The sequence below is a fragment of the Mustela putorius genome, unplaced genomic scaffold, assembly GCF_011764305.1.
Source record: "Mustela putorius furo isolate JIRA1106 unplaced genomic scaffold, ASM1176430v1.1 tig00000585_pilon_pilon_pilon, whole genome shotgun sequence".
NCBI classification, from domain to species: Eukaryota; Metazoa; Chordata; class Mammalia; order Carnivora; family Mustelidae; genus Mustela; species Mustela putorius.
This window is the reverse complement of record NW_025421424.1, coordinates 12,265,124-12,283,144: the sequence shown is the minus strand read 5'-3', so window position 1 is coordinate 12,283,144 and position 18,021 is coordinate 12,265,124. Positions and strand designations below refer to the sequence as shown.

The following is an 18,021-nucleotide window of genomic DNA, read 5'->3' as shown; positions in this document are numbered from 1 at the left end:
AGAGTATCTCATGGGGTGAGGTAATGAGAGAAGGTTGCAATAAGGTTTTAGAATCGAGGGAAGCTGTTCCCCAGTACCTGTGGGAAAACACATGTGTCACTGTCTACAGAAAACCTTTGTCTGTGGCCTGACCACAATGGGGAGTTCGGGCCTGTAGGCTGCAGAAAGCACACTGTGGCAAATTCCCAAGACACTCCCCGAGGTCTCCTGGAGGACTTTTTCCATGCTTTCCTCTGCCCCGCTAAGGATTATTCTCCACACATGGTAGTTGTAGTAGACCCTTGGTTTTAATGTACAAGTGGTGATCTGTGCAAAGTGACTGGCCCTGTCTCTCTGAATTTCTAGAAAGTCCTAATGATCTTTTTGAGGAAGAGGACCAAGACCCCCTAGGCCCCAAGTAAATCTGAAGAACCGTGGCTTCGTTCAGTGGTGAATTGAAGGACTATTTCAAGGAACAAAGAGAAACTGACAAACCTATCTCTTTCATCCCTTCTCCCATCACAAACCCTCTCCTTGAACCATGATGTGTCTCTTCCCTGTGTTACACGTCTCCGTTCCTTTAATGGACTCCTCCATTTCAGTCACCTGCACTCACTTGACCTGCATGAATTGACTAGTCAGTGGGATTCTCAGCATTACACTCCTCTCTTCTTTTTCTAAATCCTCAGAGAGAGGAAGAGCTGTTTCTCCCACCTCGACCTTACCACAGGGAGGATACACTGTACAAAAAGAATACCTAGGAAACATGTCACGTCACGTCATATCACGTCACCGTACTTAGAGAAGGAGGCACTGAGGACACGAGATCACTCCAGGCTGAGGATGCCTTTGAAAATGCATCCTGGGTTCACTAGGTCCCTAAAGGTAACAGCCACAGAATTTATGCAAAAGTGTCGAAGCCACCTTTAAAATGGTCGATGCATACTCTGAGCCTCGACTTCTATTCCACCATGGTTCAGAGTTTGATCCTCAGAAGCTTAGATCTGTCGCCTCTACCCTGAGATCCTTCTGTTCTCTGGCTATCTGTACTTCCCCCTACCACCCATACTCTGTCCCTGAAACAGCAGGGTAGTTTCTGAGGTGAGTAGTGGCTGTGCTCCTTTCTTATGACTCTACTTCTCGGCCTGCCATCTGAAAGAGTAGTTTTATGGGATGTCTCTTTTTCTTGTTTTCATGTTCTGATCTCCCCACCCTCCCAGGCCCAGTCTGTGTCTGCCAGAGGTGGAAGAGCACGGTCCCCCATGGGACTCCCTGGATCAATGCTATTTGACTCACTCAGCCTTTCGTGACCTGGCTGACCTGCATGGGACCTCTACGAGGGCTGACAGAAACTCCTTCGATGATATGGACAGTTCTTCTGCTCTGGAAGTAGCTAGTGAGTCCTCCGTTATCAAGCTGAGAAAGCTCCAACTCGACGCCCTCGCTGACCCCTTATGTTTGCTATTCCAACCTCTGCTTACGCTCAGATGTGTCATTGCTGTGTAGGAGTTGGGTAGATATAGGGATCCCAGTAAGGCTCTAGGCCAGTCTTTACAGCACAGATATCACATGAGGCAAAGACCTGCCCTTCATTCCTCATCCCAGGCTCTGTTTATGTCTTTGATATACGTTAGGACATTGGAGTCAAGGTAGATGTCACAACCCACACTCATTTGTGATGCAACGCCGCAGGTGTCTTTGCTCCTGATTTCCATTAACTGTCTCTCCTCATCTCCAGGGCTCTTGTTTTTATACCCATACAATGGACCTTGTTTTTTTTGTCCCTTTTCAAAGATGCTGTCAGCTTTACCTGCATCTTTGGCTTTGTCGTTTCCCTGGTTTCACTGCTCTGATTCAGTGAGTCATCACAGCCGTATCAGGACATCCACACCTCTGCCATCAGCTTGCTTGAATGGTTCCCTGAGCAAGGCTGAGCCCGGCCATTCCCCCTCCCCATGCATGGCTCCCACGTCTGTGTACTCGAAGGAATTGTACACACAAGATCCCTCTTGATTTGAGGGTTTGTAGATTCAATCCATCAGTCTGGTCTCTGTGTCTAAATGCCTTTCACCCATAACCCTAGAGCATCTCATGAGATAAGGTAAGGTGAGAAGTACACAGTACATTTTTAAAACTCAGACAAGCTCTCCCCCAGAATCTATGGTAAAACACACGTATCACTCTACACAGACTCTTTCCATGTGGCCCCACCACATCAGGGAGCTCGTGCCCGAGGCCTAAGGAAAGCAAACCGTGACACATTACCAAGGCACTCCCGGAGGCCTCCTGGAGGGTTTCTCTCATTCTACCCACTGCCCCATTAAGGAAAATTATGCCCGAGTGTTAGCTGCAGCGGATATTTTATTTTAACGTACCGATGCCATTCCGTTTAATGTGACTGACCCTGTCTCTCTTTAGTTGTAGAAAATCACAATGATCTTTTGGAGGTAGAAGACCAAGACCCGATATGCCCCAGGTAACTCTGAAGATTCATGGGCTTTAATTCAATGGTGACATCTGGTGATCTAGGCAAATCTAGAAATTGCTAAATATGCCTCTCTCACCCATTCTCACATGCACAAAACGGGCCATTAGCAATGGTTTCTGCTTTTCTGGGGCACTACTATAAGACCCTTTCTCAATACCTCCCAAGCCTGGAATCTGCAGTCCCCTGATGCAAGTATATGAAGCACACAGGACTTCTTACCTTCTCACGGTCACGCATTCATCCAAATCAGGCCAAAGATGCCATCTACCTCTGCTGCTTTTGTATTATGACGTGGGTAGGAATTCATGGCAAGACAACTGTTTAGAAAAAAAATAAAATTCGTGGGACACATAAGCATTCTAGGAATCCCCAATGCTGCCATAGCCTTCCTGTAACTCGAGGCTCTGCACGGAGCTGCCCGTGGTAGAAGAGAATGACGTCCCTAGGACTCCCTGGATGAATGTCATTTGACTTCTTCAATTGGCCATCACCTGCCAGACACCTGGAGGCCTTGTACAAGTGCCTCATCCACACGTGACAAGGAGGAAACCTTCGAGGGTCTGGATGTAGATGGTAAGTAACCCCATTGTGAGGGGCACAAACTTCCTGGGAAGGGAGGGTCCCAGGAAGCCTGTCTTCTCTGTATACAACAACATAAATAGGCTGAGAGATGCAGCCCTGCCAACAGGCCCTGTAGACCCATACTGGTTTGAATATGCTCTTGGATTTTATTTTCAAAACACTGGGACACCCGGGGGTTAAGCCTCCAGCTCTTGATCTGCGCTCAGGTCCTCCTCTCAGGGTTCTGAGTTCAAGCCCCACGTTCTGATCCACACTGGATGTGGAGCCTACTTCAAAAGAAAAGGCATCATGTGGGTCAGACAAGTTCCCTTTCCTTCTGTCCCACACTATCCTGTGTCACCTGCCCCCTCACAAGCAGCAGGCTGTTGGGACCAAGTAAGGTGAGAGAGGAGAAATGGAGAGAAAGGGACAAAAACTCAGCCACGCTATCTCACCTGGAGGTATCTTTGTAACAGGCCTCTTATTTCCAAGAAGAGACTTTTTAGACCCAAGAAATTCTATGGCCACTTGTACGTCCTGTGTATCTTCTTGCAAGCTCTCTGGTCTCCACACTGCTATGCGGCTGCTCCCTATGGGCAGCGTCTGTGCTGTTTCTGCTGAGCTCAAATTTCATTCTCCCCGGGTGTTGGTCTTCCTCTGGAGCATTTACATGGAAGATCCTGAGCACCCAGTCCTGTCTGTCCCCTGTCCCATGGATTCAGTGAAGCCAAAGCTCTAGTCCCGCTTTTCCTCCCCCGTGGATGGTGGGCTTTTCACCCTCTGTGCAGCATCAGTGATATTTTCCCAGCTTGGATACGGTTTCTGTCACGTGTCCACTCTTGGTGGCATAATGCCCTCTAAATGAGCAGCAGCCTGTGCACCTTACGTGGCTACGGGCATCATTCAGGGGCAAAGCAAAGAGTTGTTTCCCTCTCCAGGATCTTCAGAAACGTGGAGCCTGCTGAGTGTGACCCCCTTCCGGCCACGCTCACACAGGTGCGCAGGCCAAAATCCACTTCCCGTCTCTTCCCGCTCAGGCTATTTTCTGGACTTCCCTTCTGGGAGAAAAACTGGCCCTGTTAGGAGACTTTCTCTGCTGAACAAAACATGTGCTAGGGCCAGCAAGGAGTCCATGATGTTCCTTATTGGATCAATCTGGTACAGTGAAACTGCCTAAGAAATGTTTTGTCCCTCAACCTTACGTGGACAGTAACAGCCTTTCCGCCCTAGGACTACCTTCTCCCGAGTTTCCCCGTCCTCCCCGAGGGCCAAAGAGACCAGGCATCCTCAGCATTAAAGCAATTTGGGAGGCACAAATGAAACACACGGTTATTTAGCATTCTCCAAGGGGCAATAGAATCCAGATGAGTGGACGGACGGAAGGGCAGACAGAAATTGCAGATGAGAAGCTTCAAAAGGCTTCAGAGCTGGGAAAAGGCCCCATAAGTTGGCCCGTGCTACCTTTCCGCAACTCCCTCTTCTAGGGGTACCTGAAGCCTCGAGGCTGAACTTCTTCCCACGTTCTTTGTTGCCACTACACATGGACAACTCCTTCTCCCAAGCCCTGAGAACTCTCCAGGAACTTCTCTCTAGGCTCTCACACGAAGGTTAACTATGAACAGAATGATAGGCATGAGCTATTGGGCCCATCCGAAGGCCCTGCGGAGTCAGGGGGTGATTTTCACCTCAGGGACTCTGCAGCCTGGTCACCGGCCAACACAGCATCCATAGGCTCAGAGACAATGGGGACATCTCCTTCATAGCCATGATGCCAGCCTTTGTACCTGCTCCCAGGGTGGTCTCACAGAGCGGCAGGGGCATCAGACATGGGTGTTCTGAGAGCACTCAGCTAAGGAGCCCTGGGATGGATCCCATTGAAATCTCTTCTCGCTTCAGCTCCGATGCAGTCTCCCTGTCACCAAGGGCCATCCAGTGGAAACTTGACTTTCCCAAGAGCACAGGTGCAAAGTTCCGGGGCACAGACACAGCCAAGCACCCCGGTGGCTGATTCCCTGCAACTGCAGCTGGACCAGCATTTGGACCGTGGTGACAACAGAGCCAGACTCAGCCTCTCCTCTGCCATCGGGAGCCTGGGCACCAACATGGGTTGTGGGGACCAACCGCCACTGCTCCGAGGTGAGAGGGAAGGTGACTAGGAAGCTCTAGACCCTCTGTTGGTCATCACAGACTTGTGGCTACAGGTAGCAATGGGATGAGGTTGAGCCCCCACGATGCTGCAATACAGCAAGGTGACCAAGAGCCTGGTGTTCAGTATCAGCTCTGAATCAGGTACTGGCCTTGCCAATTCCTGGCTGTATAACTGGTCAACTTCCGCCTCTTCTCATGCATTTTCCCTTCAGTCCGCTTACTGAAAACCACAAAAAATGGGGTCTCCGTCTCATTGTTCTTGGGAACATGAAACACAATTCATAGGGGCCCTGATGCAACAAAATTGCATGACAATATGTATGAATTTGTCACATCGAATCCTCAGATGCCTGTGGGGTTTCAACTCTTGGAAATGGTGTCAGGGCATTGTTTCATGTGGGGAAGAGCAGTTTTAGGCAGATCTACTATCGCCGGACCCCATCCTGCCTGCCTTTCTCAGAAAGGCTCATGCGCCCAGTTTTCTCTCCTTCAGCATTGTCAAGCCCATCTGCCCTGTTCGGTGCTCACAGACACTGTAGAAATACTGGCCTTGCAACACCGCGTACTACTGATTTTTGTTTTTTCCTTTTCTAAGCTGAGAAGGGTCCACTATACCCCATGAAGTATACATGTCACTCTCTCTTCGGGTCCTCCATCTAGTCCATCTGCTCCCTTCATCTCCGGGGCCTCATGCCCAGCCTCCTGCTCATCAGGATCCACCTCTACTCAGATGTCCTGAAGACTGAGCGTTTCCACCCTCCTCTGCATCCTGTCTTCCTTCCCCACCAGCACTCAGAGTCCCTTCCTGGAGACTGGGGTGCCTTGGGGCTCCTCGGTCAGGAGCTGACCTCCCTGAGAATTGAGGAGATGCCGTTCCCAAGGGGAGGCCACATCAGTAGCAGCACTGTGGCACCAGGGAGGGCCCTGGAGAAAGAGCTCAGTGAGTGCTCGGGGAAGCCCAGCGCGGACCAGGGTCTTAGAACTCACCCTCCTTACTGTCTTCTCCCTGCGGCCTGTCACTTCTCCTTGGCGCCCACCGTCCTGCCCCGACCCATTGGCCCCCTCCCTCTCTCTGTGACTCACCTCCCATGGAGGCCTGAGCAAGAAGAAAAGCTCCATGCCAGCGCCTTGGTCCGCTCTGCTTATAATAACAAAAATGCCTCAGACAGGCTGACTTCTTAACAACAGAAATCGGTATCTCACCGTTCCGGAGGCGCGCCAGAACCACAATCAAATAGGGACACATTCGGGGCCTGGTGACACTGCCTTCCTGGCTCAGAGGTGGCTGCCTTCTGGCTCTGTCCTCACAGTGCAGAGAGGCGACAGAACCCTGTGAGGTCTCTTTCATAGGGCGCGAATCCCTTCTAGGGGAGGAGCTGCCTCCCAAAGGCTCACCCCATCATACCATCACACTGGGGGATTAGGTTTCATCCTATAGGCTGGGGGTGAATACACAATTACACGCTGGGGCAGATGCTTTTACTCTGACTTGTTCCCACCGACTCCCCCATGGAACATGTCCATGGTCACCTGTTTCTCACCACTGCTTTTCTCGTTCTTTTGGATTCCGTGTCTTTTCTTTTACTCGATGCAGCTGAGCAGAGCGGGGGTAGAATGCTCTGGTCCTGTCCGCAAATCCCTCATTAATCACTGACTCCCTTATACATACATATATACATACAGACACAGACATTTCTACCTTAGGTCACACACATGTTGTCTATTCGGTGTGTATATTATACGTAGTGCACAGGTATGAAACGCTGGCCATGTTGATGCATGTTCTATGCATTCCCCAGCGTGCTCTTCCCTGGTTGACCCCGAAAGGCTTCCCTGCAACCTAGACTTTGCTGCGCTCTACAGTCTCTTCTCGACAAGAGTACAGCCTCTTTCCAGCACGATTTCCTTGTGTGTGGAAACTTCTCTTTCCCAGAACTGTTTCTTTTTACCGATCGTTTCTCGTGCTTTCACTTTTGTCCATTGGGAACCTGTTGGCCTCCTGGCCCAGTGAGCCTTACTTGAGTATGAGAGAGAGAGCCAAAACCGGAAGTAATCAAACTGTGTCCACGGCCCTGTGATCTGTCAGATGGCCTTTCTCATTCTGGCCACTGTCCTTCTTTGACATCAATGTAGGTGGAGGTCCAGAAAGATCATGAATCACAGCGGATCCTGTCGATGTGCTTTTCCTTGCAGAACTGGCTTTGGATGCTTCCATGTGCATGAAGAACCCTCCCAAGCCGGAGCGTGATGCTGGTGAGGACTCGAGGGACAGACAGCATGGCTGTCAAATCCATGGCCACATGAAAGCCCTCCGTGTCATGAAACAGAAGATTCCCAAGAGAATACTGCAGTTTGGCCAGTGGAGACTGGCATGCAGATTCCCTGGTCTTCAAGCTTAGGGCCCAGAGGTAATCATGCCTTTGGCCCTTGGGGCATGGACTCTTACTGTTCTCCTGCTGATTAGAGCTCCACCCCCCCCAACACCCCCGACCAAACACACACTGTCTCTTCACTTGCTCTCCCTCCTTCGGCCATTCCCACAGCTGGCGCTTCCCCGGTTTCGCATGGGGGCTGCCACCCTGCCGGCCCTTGTTCTCCATCACCGGGATGCAGCTCAACTCTGCTGTGTTCCTGCCGGGGCTGTCCTGGGATTCGCTCTCCCTTCTCTCCATGCCCAGGGCAAAGCAGGCCCCATGGCCCTCCTCAGCAGAGCAGCATTATTACACCCATCAAACACTTAGAGCTCTGCCAGAAACCACACGCTTTCTTGGCTTCCTTGCCCTCCTTCCCTGCTTCTCCAATTCCAAGCCTCCTCCTCCCAGGTCCGAGGTCTCAATGAGTCACTGGCACAAGCACTCTTCTCTTGGGACGTTCAGGAAATCTGAGCTAGGTGAACACAGAACCCTCACCTGGGACCCAGCTGGTGTCAAGCTTCTCCTCAGCCCCTGTAATACACGATACAATGAGGAAGGAATATTGCCTGGAAACCCAGTGTCTAAAACATGATCCCTTCCCTGATCGAGGTTGAGGAATTTCAGGTTTCTTGCTTCCTGTGGCAATCAAAACCATGGTTCACAAAGTCACTACGAGGACTTCCCAGCTCCCTGACAGGTCCACGACAGATTGAAAGAAAATAATCCTATGGTGTCATTATACAACATCTCAGGAAACAAGCTCAGGACTCCTTCTCCTATCTATCCATTTGCAGGCCCATCAGAACACCCCTGGAATCCATGAGAGGCTCTACGCTTATGGAAAGTTGGGGAAAGAAGGGATGAGAATCTAGAAAGCAAACATGAATCCTTCTCCATGTGCGCTTTACACTTTGCTGAAGCTTATACCTACTCAGACTATTCCTACAAATGCCCCAAGGTTTATCCTGTGTGAGATAACATTCACAGACCCTTGTTGTCCCTGAGGGAAAATGAAGTGTCCCTGATAACACCCAGGCTGTCCTTTGTGAATTCCCCTTGGGGTTTCTCCTCCCCGGGCTCTTCCCTCAGCACCTTTGGGCTTGTTCCTGGGAGGCCAAAAGTGACCAACAGTATCTACTGCCTGCCCACACCTGCAGATCAGGGGCTGTCCTCTCCCTCCCCACCACAGGTTTGCACAGGGCCTGAGCCTGGCTTTCAGCCCAGGCTTTTCAGTCACAGGTCACATGGCTTTCAGGGGTCCTTAGCCCCTGGGGCCACAGCTCCTCCTCTGCACAGGGCAGAAAAGAAGTTGGAGATACTCACAGGCCCCTGTGGGCTGTCCCAGTCTAGGACTCATTCCAAAGCCTGGCCTCCTTTTCAGAAGACTGGGACAAGGGTGAAAAGGGGATGTGTTTGGCTGCCACGGGTCCCCTGCTTCCTGCAGCAGCCTGTCTCGGAACGCACGTGGTGCGTGCTAGGTGCCCACCTCCCCGGGAGGCGTCGGCAAGCCATCACTTGGCTTCTGATGGAGGGGCTCAAGGGGGAAGTGGCTGCAGAGGAGGAGGTAGTTGGGATCTGGCAAAAGCTCACAGCAGCTTTGAGCTGGGACATCACTAGCCCCCTGCTGGGGGAGCCCAGGGGCCCCTGCATCCTCCAACACAGGCTGCCTATCGGTTTCGTGAAGGTATGACTTCTGACTTGGGGCTCTCAACTCCCCCTCTGCCTGGGTGCAGCTCCCCCTGCAGCTGCTCCTCTGGAGAGGCCTTCAGCTTGCTCCTGGCCTCTGTCACCTGGCCGCCACCCCTCCAGGCTCAGCCACCAGTAGCATCTGACCAAGACTCACATTTGATTTCTCTCACACTTCCTCTCTCAGATGCCAAAGACTGCAGAAATTAAGAAAAGAGAGGCCTGTGTGAATGAAAACCCCATCCTGAAACTTCATCCTAAAACCCCTTCTTTTTCCACTGGATGAAAGCAAATCTAAAGCAGCACATCAAGTTAAAGCCCAAAGAGAGCACGCGAGAGACACTTTGCTGAGAATCCACATCACAATGCCAAGCCATGCTCGATGATTTTTACTGCAAGAGACCCATTGGAGGAGAGAGTTTCTTGCCCTTCATCTCCAGTTGTGATAAACCCCTCAGGAGTCCAATGCCTGCCTACATCACACCCCGTTTCCAGAGACCTTCAGTCTTGCTGCTCTCAATTCCATCCTGCAGAGAACCAGAGTCAGCAGCACCACGGGAAGAGGCCACATGTCACACTGGACATTCTGGGCCACCAACTGGGCTATGCCAGAAGCACACAGCATTGACTACACCGTGTTCTTCCTGGAGACATTCAGCCTGAATTTGAGCACGAGGGAGTTATCAGACACCTTCAGGATGTGGACCATTGAACCAGATGACCGGTCTGTCTTTCTTCACAAATCCCTGTCACCACAAATAAGAGACAGCAACATGGAGGAGAGATAGTTTGGGTTCCAAAGGACGACAAGAATGTGTTGCTGTATTTTCTTACTCCTTCAGAACCCAAAATATCTCCTCACCGTTCGGTGGCTGTCTCCGGTGGTGGTGACATTTCCTTGTTTGTAGGGGACAGGCCACATGTCTAGCTTAATGGCCTACATTCTGAAGTTGTCTGATCAGTTCCTCCTGATTAAATTCAGCCTGTGCCTTGGGCCAGGACACTCCATCGTTAATGCTGCATGTGACCCGGCTAGCCTACCCGGAGAGCAAGAAGGTCCAGTGTGCCCATCACCACTCCTGTGAGAGCAGCTTTGGTTGCATTGCAATAGAGTACCTATCAGATTGATCTGTTTACAGCAAGACACATGCTCTGCTTTCTGGAATTGGGAATCTGGTACGCGGTGGATCCTGAGGATGGGTGACGAGCCTCTCCTCTTAACCACTTTCTCTTACATGTTGCCATCTTTTACTGCTCCCTGTGGTATCTCCTAACCCTATCTGTGTTTCTACATTGGAAGAATTCTGACGTTTGGATATCTATACAATGTGTATTGGATGGCACTGCACTGTGGAAAAGAACATTCTGTCCCCCTTCTATGTCATTAAAGTTTTTGGTTCAGACAACCACTATGAACTTGTGGGTTATTGACATTGGATGCTCTAAGCTCTCCCTATCATGGTGATTTGGAGGATCGGGACACATGCTCATGGAAATGTGCTTGGTTCTCATCATCACAGTTATACTGAGTCTCCCTCACCTTTAGGCTCTACGTACCCTACCGGGAGGACATGTTACTGTGTTTAGCTCTCTGTGGTATTTCTTTTCTTTTCTGCATGTGCACCTGTGTGCCTATAGGAATGTCTGCTGTTTAGGAAGGTCGTATACGTAGGGCTGAGCATTACACCGAAAGTCCGTGGACATGTTTGGTTCCCTATGAGCTTGCCAAACTTCTCCCCTTCAGTTTGTCAGTGTGAAGGGATCTCTCGACCTCAAACTTTTGACATTATTGTATTTTCCCTTTCCTTCTGTAACAACCTGACCTGATATACTACTGTTTCCGCCCAGTGAAACAGATGTTATTTACATCCTATTTTTCCCACCTACTCCATTCCCAGAGTTGTGTTGTACAAATGCCAGTAAGTCTATTCAACAGTGACCAGCTGTTTGAAAGTCAAAGTCTCCTCTGTCATCTCTCATCCGGGGAAGTTCACTTCAAAGGACTCCTAGTGAGGGAATGAGGACTCTGTGAGGGTTGCATATTCAATACTCTTTCTCTACTGCCTGCATACGAGGACATCCTCACTGAATAGAAAGTACTTGCACCACCCGTTTTACGGAGTGTTGAAAGTAAGAGTGCCATACCAGGGAAATACAAACCACACCACGGTGAGATACCACCTCACATCAGTCAGAATGCCTACAGTTAACAACTCAGGAAACAACAGATTGTGGCAAGAGTACAGCGAAAGGGGAACCCTCTGACACTCTCGGTGCCCATGCAAACTGGTGCAGCCACTCTAGAAAACAGTACGGAGGTTCCTCAAGAACTTAACATCCCTGACTCCTAGATGACCCCTCTATGTGTACGTTGCTTTCCTTGCTCTTCTGATTATGTCATAGGGACCACGTTTGACTGGCATAGAGTCCCACATCAGACTCCCTGCTCAGTGGGAAGCTTGCTACCCCTTCTTCGACTCCTCCCCATTTATACTCTCTATCTCAAAGAAGCAGGTAAAATCTTAAACAAACAAACAAACAAAAAACAAGCAACAGAAAGAACCAATGAGATATGCACTCACCCCCGTCAGAATGGCTAAAACCCAAAACATAAGAAACAGCAAGTGTGGGCAAGGCTGTGGAGAAAAGGGAACCCTATTGCCCTAGTGCTGGGCACACAAACCGGGGGAGCCATTGTGGACGATGGTATGGAGGTTCCTCAAGAACGTAACAACAGAACCCCCCTACGATCCAACAGTCCTACTATGGGATATTTACTCTCAGAAATACATAAGCACTAGTAAGCACGAATACATGCATAACCAAATTCTGCAAAGAGCCCAGACGTCCGTCCATAGATGACCGGTGAAGACAATGCGGTATATTTATACCACGGAATATTACTCAGACATAGAAAAGAATAAAATCTTGCCCTTTGAAATGAGACAGGGGCATCTAAAGTATATTGTACTAAGTCAATTAAGTCTGTCCGAGATAGCTCAATACCGTAGGATTCCACTTGTATGTGGAACTAAGAAACAAAATATATAAGCAGAGCAAAAGAAAAGGGCGCCAGACAAACCAAGAAACAGACGCTTAACTAGAGAAAACAAACTGGTGGTAGCCAGAGGGGAGGGGGACCAGGGAATCGGGGAATGCAGAGGGCGTCAAGAAGTGCACTTGTGCGAATGAGCACTGAGCAATGTATGGAAATGTTCAATCACCACATTCTACTCTTGAAACATATGTTAACACTGTAAGATAACTATACTGAAATTCAAGTTTCAGAAAGGTAAAAACAAGTTTCAGAAGATGGAGCACTGCTTGATAGATTCCTTTGACTTGACCCCATGCCATTCATCTGGCGGCCTGTTTCTAATAAAACATGGAAACTGCGCAAAGATTAAATGGGGTCAGATGGGCCAGGTCTCCTTCCATTGCAGAGTCCTCCTCCTTTTCTCCTCTGGCGAAGAGACTCGAATGAAAAGATCCTCGTTCTGCTATTCCCACTTTGCTGTTTTAGAGGAACGTTATATGACTCAGTGTTCCCTACTCATATACTCATCACTGTATCAGAACAGCCTCAGAGAGTTTGTACGAATGCAACCTCGTCCTTTTGGTTTCTAGCAATTCTAATTCAGTGCCTTGACGTGGGGTCTGGAATCTTATTAAAGTCCGGTGTTTGGTCAGTTTGGAAACTCCCTGAGATCATGGACGTCCCTTAGAGTTCTTGAGACGCATGATTTCCTACATATTAGCACTTCTAGTCTTCACAGTCCACTTGTTCATGGGAGCTTTCCTTTTTCCTGATTCGCAGATGAAGAAACAAAGGCACACGGAGGACCCAGTTCCCCTGTGATTGGCCCAAGAACCCCTTGCTATGGGGGCTGGAGACAGGTCTCAGGGAGAGTCCTCTTCTACGCCAAACCCCACGCTCCCATTTGCCAATTCGTGCCTATACCTTTCTGCAAAGGTGCTTTCTTTACCTAGACCTCATTCCTGCCCGAAACCTCCAAGAAAAATTCCATCACAACAGGCTAAGGGCATCATGTTGTCAACACTGGCTACTGACGTGAGACCCTGTGCTTGAAAATTATACTTTGAGGCACCTGGGTGGCTCAGGCAGTTGGGTATCTGACGTGGCCTCGGGTCATAAGCCCAGGGTCCTGGGATCAAGTCACATATCGGGCTCCCCGTTCAGGGGGATACCTGCTTCTCCCTCTGCCTGCATCTCTCCCTGCCTGTGATTGCTTGCTCTCTCTCTTTATCTCCAACAAATAAGTAATAAAATCTTTAACAAAAAAAAAAACTTTTACTTTTACTTCTCCAACTACCATCGATATATAGTGCTAAGTAGGTTTTTCATGTTAACATATTATGAAGTAGATATTCATTCCAGTTACTTTTAGTAAAAGTCTTTGGTTATCCTGGTCAAGTGTACCAGTGGCTTTATTTTAAAAAATCAAAAGCTTCTGCACAGCAAAGGAAACAGTCAACAAAACAAAGAGGCAACCCACGGAATGGGAGACGATATTTGCAAATGACAGTACAGACAAAAGGTTGATATCTAGGATCTATAATGAACTCCTCAAACTCAACACACACGAAACAGGCAAACATATCAAAACATGGGCAGAAGATATGAACAGACACTTCTCCAATCAAGACATACAAATGGTTATCAGACTTATGAAAAAATGTTCATCATCACTAGCCCTCGGGGAGTTTCAAGTTAAAACCACATTGAGATATCACCTTACACCAGTTAGAATGGCCAAAATTAACAAAACAGGAAACAACATGTGTTGGAGGGGATGTGGAGAAAGGGGAACCCTCTTCCACTGTTGGTGGGAATGCAAGTTGGTGCAGCCTCTTTGGAGAACAGTGTGGAGATTCCTCAAGAAATTAAAAATAGAACTTCCCTATGACCCTGCCATTGCACTCCTGCGTATATACCCCAAAGATACAGATGTTGTGAAAAGAAGGGCCATCTGTACCCCAATGTTTATAGCAGCAATGGCCACGGTCGCCAAACTATGGAAAGAACCAAGATGCCCTCCGGCGGACGAATGTATAAGGCAGATGGGGTCCATATAAACTATGGAGTATTATGCCGCCATCAGAAAGGATGAATACCCAACTTTTGTAGCAACATGGACGGGACTGGAAGAGATTATGCTGAGTGAAATAAGGCAAGCAGAGAGAGTCAATTATCATATGGTTTCACTTATTTGTGGAGCATAACAAATATCATGGAGGACAAGGGGTGTTAGAGAGGAGAAGGGAGTTGGGCTAAATTGGAAGGGGAGGTGAATCATGAGAGACTATGGACTCTGAAAAACAATCTGAGGGGTTTGAAGTGGCGGGGGCGTGGGGGTACCAGGTGGTGGGTATTATAGAGGGCACGGATTGCATGGAGCACTGGGTGTGGTGAAAAAATAATGAATACTGTTTTTCTGAAAATAAATAAATAATTAAAAAAAAAATCAAACAAACACCCAGGGTTCCTGGGTGGCTCAATGGGTGCAGCAAGCGGCCTTTGTCTGCAGAGTTGTGGGTTTGCACCCCAGGTTGGATGTCGAGATGACTTAGAAATAATCCAAAAACAAGTTTAAACATTGTATATGTGTATGGGGAAATTTTGTACTCAATAGTCCCTCTTGTTCATATATATATACATTGTGATTACTTATACCATAACGTAGTGCTTTAATGACCATAGCTTCATGATGAGCTTTGACATGGAGTGGATTTCTCCAGATTAAGGCTTCATGGCCATCTTGCTAGTCTCAGTACCTCGATGTGCATATACATTTTTAGAATTAGCTTGCACATTTGCCCCCAATGTGTCTTCTCCCATGTGAGTCCGAATGAAACTCATTTGGTAGTCCAAACACCTGGAGTCTCCTAATCTATGCATGGGATAGATGTCTTTCTATTCATTTAGATTACCTTTAATTTACACCAGCAATCGTTTCCAGGCCTCTCTCTTGTTTTTAGTTACTTGATCTACAATATGGCCACTATGCACATTTCTGGAAGCCTTCAATTACATTATTTGTCAGAGAGAGACACAGTGACAGAGGGAACACAAGCCCGGCCAGTGGGTGAGGGAGAAGCAGGCTCCCCACTGAGGAGAGAGCCCGAGGTGGGGTTCCATCCCAGGAACCTGGGATCAAGACCTGAACTGAAGGCAGAGGCTCAACGACTGAGCCACCCGGGCGCCCCTATTTACAGGATTTTTATATGGAGAGAGAATACTGAAGTCTGGAAAGCACGGAAGTTCTCAGACACAAAGGCACAACATCACTGATCCTTAGGACAAGGACACCCCTATTAGACTTTGTGAACTTGCCTCGATTTCTCCAGCTGGCCAAGTCAGAGGCAGGAGGTACTGATACCAGCAGTTTCCTCCGGAGACCTGGGAAGTGTCGGCTGCTTTGGGCCACCTTGGAACCAGGTGTTGGCAGGCAGTACCCAAGGAGCGGAAAACTGGTCCCAGTCTAGGGTCCCTGGGCCAAGGTAGGTCAAAAACACCGTGAGAGACTGGAACAACCACTGACATCATGCCCCAGACAGCACTGGCCACTTCCTCCCAGGAACTCACCCCAACCCCGCTTCTCATCACTTCTGCTTACTCGACTAAAAGCCCTGTGACAGTTGCGATGATGTTGTATTGACCTCTGTATTCACGGCTCCAAGGACCAAGCCAAGCACTGAGGAAGCTCTCAGAGAGATCCCTTCCCCGATCCAACAGAAGTGGTCGAAAATCTCGAATCTCAACTGCAGTCCTAGACCGAATGTCCTGCAGGAATGCTCTCTGCTTTCTCCCAGAAGGCAACAAATCCCCTTCCTTAAAGAGGAGCCGCAACACACTCGATGTCCCGTGACATGCCCTTGCGGTGCGCTCTGATGAAGAAGGGACTGCCCTCTTGGAGTCTTCTCAAAGGCCCACCCTGTCATTAGGATTCGAGGTGCTTGGCCTACCCCTGCACCCTTTTGCTGTCAGGGAGCCCCCTGTCCCGCCCCCTCACCATGAGACTTGATCCCGGGGACCTGGGATAGGACATGAGCAGAAGGCAGACTCTCAAGGGACTGAGACACCCACATGCTACAAGATCTTGTTTGCATTCTCCCACTCACTGCTTGACCTCCCCAGTGAAATCCTCTTGATGTCAGAATTCCACGCTCTTAACACTAAGGACTAAGACTAAGGAAAAATGAGACCCTGAACATATAGACAAAGTATATAGTGCATAAAGCCCTTTACCACCATACATTCCAAAGAATATTATTGGTATCACTGTCTCAGAGGCAAGAGCCCCCTACTGTGGTCGTTTCTGACCTTACAACAATAGACTGCAGGAAAGGTGGACCTCTGCAACTCTAATTCAAATGCCCCTGATCCCCCTAGGCCCACACTTACTTGGAAACATCCACCGTAAGGGCAGCTCCAAGGTTGAAGCTCGTGGGCACCTCCTCCTCCTCTGGGAACTAACTGGTTCAGTTCTCCAGCAGTACAAGCGAATCCCGATCCATCCTGTGGGGCTCCGTCCCAGGGGCACGGGCTCACTGTGGACTGTGTGACTCTCCGAGTCATCCCCCTCAGCTCATGCTGCCTCATGCATTCCTCGGTTTCCCTTCAGTTTTCTGGACTCCGCCTGGGCTTATTCTTCCCTCCTCGGGCAACCACCTGCACCACCATGGCCTTGTTCTTCTTTGCGATATTCTCGTCTTCCAGACTTGCTGATATCCTGTCTTCCAGCTCCTCTCTCCATTCTCTGTCTTCAGTGTGGACTCAGCCCAGGCTCCTGTGGGAGACACACAGAGAAGGGACCGAGTCAGGTCCCGGGTCCAGTCCCCAGGACTCCATAACAGGCACCTCAGTCCCTCGTGAACGTGCAGACACTGGAGCAGGAAGGGACTTGGGAGAATTTGAATATCAACTGTAATTTACACATGGGGAAACTGAGGCCCACAGAAATTAGGAGAATTTCCCCCACCAGCTGACAGCAGCAGAGCCCCCACCCAGGCCTTGGCTGCAAACTCCCCTGTCCAGGCTCCTCACTCCCCCTCCAGAAACCCACGTCTGAATATCAGGGGACAAAGGGGAATCAAGATTCCACCCTGAAAACAAAAATGGCCAGAAAGAATTTCTCCTGGAATATGCTTTTGTCACAATTCTACACCCCTACAGGTTATACTCAGTTGGCTTACAATCCGGATGATCTACAGTAAGTACACCATCAAGATGGGAGAGCAGGAAGGCCTCAAAATGGCAAATGCATTGGGCTGAGCAGTGTCTTTTCTTTTCCTGTCTCACAGAGTATGGGTCATAGCTAAGGTGGTCTCAGCTGACGTTGTCTCCAGTCATCTAAGGAACTCAACCTACTGGTCAGTAAGGGCAGGCCGGGCCCTAACCCAGTTCTTCCTGGACCTGTCATTGCAATCTGACCCCACTGGGGGACTGAAACCACCATGTAAATATAACAAAGCCATAGGTGATTGGGGGACCCAGGCTGGACAGGAGAGCACATGCCTGTGCCTGCCGTTCTTGACCCGATAGCCCCGGAGGGGTGGGAATCCACGAAAGCGCTGTGTACCACCATCCGGGCCTCTGGACTTATCAACCTTCCTCCCCTATCGATATCACACCTGGGACAACCCATGCAGGAACAAGTCCCTTTGAGCCATTGTGAATGGAGAAACTGAGACACAGGAATCTCAAGACACAGCCAAAGTCAT

General features: G+C 49.3%; 1 long non-coding RNA gene across 1 annotated transcript; it reads left to right on the top strand.

Annotated features, from left to right (window-relative positions):
• The first annotated feature begins 1,203 nt into the window (after nt 1–1,203).
• On the top strand, nt 1,204–10,716 carry LOC101687827. Its single transcript, XR_006607298.1, has 5 exons — nt 1,204–1,375; nt 2,398–3,040; nt 4,925–5,164; nt 7,370–7,584; nt 9,464–10,716. It is a non-coding gene; the product is annotated as an uncharacterized LOC101687827 (long non-coding RNA).
• Nucleotides 10,717–18,021: the final 7,305 nt, after the last annotated feature.